Source organism: Triticum dicoccoides, chromosome 2A, assembly GCF_002162155.2.
Source record: "Triticum dicoccoides isolate Atlit2015 ecotype Zavitan chromosome 2A, WEW_v2.0, whole genome shotgun sequence".
NCBI classification, from domain to species: Eukaryota; Viridiplantae; Streptophyta; class Magnoliopsida; order Poales; family Poaceae; genus Triticum; species Triticum dicoccoides.
The window spans coordinates 682,134,281-682,138,494 of NC_041382.1; the positions used below are offsets into that span (position 1 = coordinate 682,134,281).

Here is a 4,214-nt window from a genome sequence, read left to right on the forward strand (position 1 = left end):
AGGTGGAAGAGTCCACCGGTCAAAGCCCGTCCGGCGAAAGTCAAAGGGCTAGATCTACTGGTCAACTGGGATTCGGGGTGGCCTTCGGGGTGTAGCTATGCCACCGAAACATCGCATGGGTCGCGATGCATGTGTGAAAGTATTCTGGCATGCGTAGACACCCGTCTTGGGGCTCCGTGGTGTGGCCCCCCTCCACGGAAGGTAGAGCAGCCGTCAATTAGAGGGGGGATGGTGCGGGTGCGGTGGAACCGGAGGGAATCTAGTGTTGGGTTGGGTCCAGACTGTGTTCGGGGATGTTCCTATGGGCTGACCTATCGCAACCAGGTGGAAGAGTCCACCGGTCAAAAGCTCGTCCGACGAAAGTCAAAGGGCTAGAAATGTGCTGCTATGTGCTGCTATTTCATCATATATGGTCTATCTCATCATATATATCTGCTGATATGTGCTGCTATTTGAATTGAATTGATCTGAAAACAAACAGAAAAAAGAAAAAAAAAGCAAAAGCAAGCTATGCCGACGGCTAGGCCGTCGGCATAGGGCTAGCGTGAGCTCCCAGTAGCTGACACGTGGCACCTATGCCGACGGCTTAGTTTAAAAACTGTGCCGACGGCAGGGCCGTCGGCATAGGCGCCCACGTGTCAGCTACTGGGAGCTCTGTATGAAGGACTATGCCGACGGCCTGGCCGTCGGCATAGCCCTGGTCCACGAGCAGCGGCTGGTCGCCCCATGGCACCCCTATGCCGACGGCCTAGCCGTCGGCATAGGTTTTGACTAAGCCGACGGCTAGGCCGTCGGCATAGGGGTGCCACATGGCGATCAGTCACTGGGCAGACTTGACGGCGGCCGCCGTTAGGCGTGATAGTTGCCGACGGCCGGGGCCGTCGGCATAGATGTACGGCCCCTGTCGGCGTATCATATATGCTGACGGCTTTTCTAAGCCGACGGCCTCCCTGGCTGTGCCGACGCATATGTTGCCGACGGCCCTATGCCGACGGGGGCCGTCGGCATAGGTCTACCCCGACGGGACTCAGGCCTATGCCGACGGCCCTGGCCGTCGGCATAGGGGGCGATTCCGGTAGTGAGTGGGCCAAGAAAAAGGATATGTGGTGAGACACGATTCGCTGAAACTTCCGCCGGCGCCCCAAGAGACCCCAGCGCGCCAGGTTTCGCCTGAGTTTGCCGACGCTATTTTAACATCCTGAGGCGTTGGGGGCGTGGCTGGGTCGTTTTTGGGCGAAAAGTGCCGTCCGAGCCTAAAACCGAGCCTAAAAAGATGTTCTGGAGAGGTTAGTGGAGATGCTCTAAGGCGGCGGTGCAGTCAGCCTCGGTAGAGGGGCTCGTGTGCGAGCAGGGGATCTAGCCCCTGGCTCTGCTCGGGAGGAAGAAGACAGGGCAAACGTGCCTACATGTCAATTTTTTTCCAACTCAACCTTTCTGGTGGATCCAGCCGATTAGTGACGTCAGCCAAATGCTTAGCACTTTTCATCAGTGTTTTTTGTCATTGTCAAATTTTTTTAGTTGGATGCAAAGTGTCACCTTTTGTAAAGTGATGGTTTTCTGAGAGTTATGACGCGAAAATGACGGTTTTATGCATTTTATTTCCCTAAGAGGATAGGAAGAGTAGCATCATGAATTTGTTTGATGCCTGGGATCGAGAAGTTTCAAGTTCAGATACCTTATGTCGTAATTTGCATCAACGCTACACAGTTTACATTATAAGAAAGATGAACAGTGTGCTGCTCCTGCGGTCCTACCTTTGCTAGATATGGACCGGATTGGATCGGACGTCCTTACTGAAAAAAAAGTATTAGTGAATCAAGGAGCGTGCAAGATCCATGCAGATGGATCCTACTATTTTCTAGACCATGGAACCAGCATATATTTGCATCATGATGGGAAAATGCACCACCAACAAGTACAACGCCGAGAAAGACACCAACTTTACACGTGAAATAGTAAAAAAAAAACTGTAGTGCCAGAGACCGATCTTCCTTCAAGATTAAGCTTCACATCAAAGCTGTTAAACACCAACTGGTATTGTTTCTACTGCAACAGCTACTGCATCCGAGTTCTATTATTTAAGAGAGCACCTTACCAGTTGAACAATATGAACATGGTGAAATGCTCACAATCTTTATCTTTCTGAATGCACAGGCAAAGATGTATTGCTAATCTGGAGATTGAGGGGCTCGCTGATTACTGCATTCACTGCGCCGACCATCTCGCTTGGGGAGGTAAATGCGTCGGTGTGAGAGAAGAACATGTGGCATGTCTTGCACATCTTCCAGAACAGCTCCCTGCATGGCCTGGGAACAACACTCTCTTCCTTAAGGACCAACCTTAGCAAGTCTTTTCTACATGAGGCTATGGATCTTATTATCGACTCTTTAGCCGCTTCTATGGATATAGAACCATCACCATGTAGAACAAGCAGTGAAACACTATCTAGTTTTCCCTCACTGCTCTCCCTCTGCAACAATATATCAAATATCTGTCAGAACAACACGATTACAATTTAGAAGGATAAACTACGCAAAAACGATGAGTAAACTTGTAAATTCTCAGAGGGAACTTGAGATTACATTGTTCTAAACTATTAGCCCTTTTTTATTCCAGATTCTTAAAGGAGTTTTGGAGGATTCTGATTCTAAGGATTTTTTTCCCTACGTGTGTTGTTCGATTCGTAGGATTACAAACTGTATCAAATTTTCCCTCATGATTTATTTGAATTAGATTTCGTCAAAAATGTTTTCATCCACCCCAACCTCTTGGAAATCAAACACCCTTTCAATCCTATACTGCAAGCGTTTTTTCTGTTCATATGTTTTTGCGATCACACTAATCAAAGTTGTCCTTATAATAGTATTATGAATGACTAAACATTTAATTTTTGTCAAGATTTGTATATACTAAGAGTATTATGGTGCCTCTAATCTAAAAAAATATTTTTATATGCTAAGATTGATGAATTTGCATGTAGGGATATGTGTAGCCACATCAATGAAAAATCAAATAGTAATATGCTTACACAGCTATGCTAAATCTTATTAGACACACACTTTTAGCCATAAAAGGGACCGAATACCTCAAAGCCTTGGATGTCGTTGAGGAGACGACCACATTTGCTCATTAGCCTGAATAATGTGGTGTACTCTTCATCTTTGACAACACTCCCAAAGAGTTTTTGCCCAACGAAATACATTGTTATGAGCACAATGGGCCCCAGTGCGAATGACACAACTGCATTTTCCACATATTCTTCAATAGTTGGCACATATTGTGTCATCCGCCATTCTGCCTCGGTCATCATAGACCTTAGTAGTTGTACCCACTGCAGATGAAAACCAAATGTCAACGCCGAACACAAATGGACTTCAAAAGCAGGTGATGCGCATGAAACTCACTAATTCTATCATGTGCTTTTTAACGTCACGATTTTGGACTGCAGAAGCCAATGCTCCAAGTTGGTTCACTGTAGTATAGATAGCACAAAATAATATTTTCACTTGCTCAGAGTAGAACTCATCTTTGGCGTGCTCATCCCACCTAAGACAAAAATTAGGAAATCAGAAAAAACCTGACATGTCAGATATGCATGATGCATTAGCACTACTTAAGAAACGAAGGGCCAACCGGGGAGATGCGCGCGCACACACACACCCCTAGCGATCTAGCTACTCGAGCATCTCTCAGTTCTCTATGAAAGGTTTGAGGAATGACTTCCCTCCATGCTAGACCTATATAAGATGGAGAATGTAGACACACACCCACAATCCGCGGTGCCAACAAAGAAAGAACAGAGACAAAGATGTGAAGTCAAAAGAATCATACTTCTCAACTAGTCCTACAAGATTTTCCAACTCTTCCTTCGACCCCACAACATCGAAGAAGTCATCAGCAGTAGTTGCGAGTACGGAATTTTTGGCCCATGAAATGCGAGCATCAGACAGTTCAGGAAGGCATAAGGTAGCAGCTGCTGCGAGGTAACAATACGTCAGTTTCTGTCGTACAAACTGTAGCTTGTCCAGCTTGTTCTCCTTCGCCCACCTGTTGCAACAAAATTTTGCAATTTTTTTAACAAAGGAAGTTAATAAGAAAAGTAAGCATAACTTTCCGAATACCTTCTAAGACGACAGAGTTCATCCTGGTAAATAGATTGAGATAGAGTGAAATCTTCAACCGCCAAAGTAAGTACATCTTGGTTGACCCGACAT

General features: G+C 46.0%; 1 pseudogene; it reads right to left on the reverse strand.

Annotated features, from left to right (window-relative positions):
- Window positions 1-2,134: 2,134 nt before the first annotated feature.
- LOC119358109 overlaps window positions 2,135-4,214 on the reverse strand; it is a 4,693-nt pseudogene continuing 2,613 nt past the window's right edge.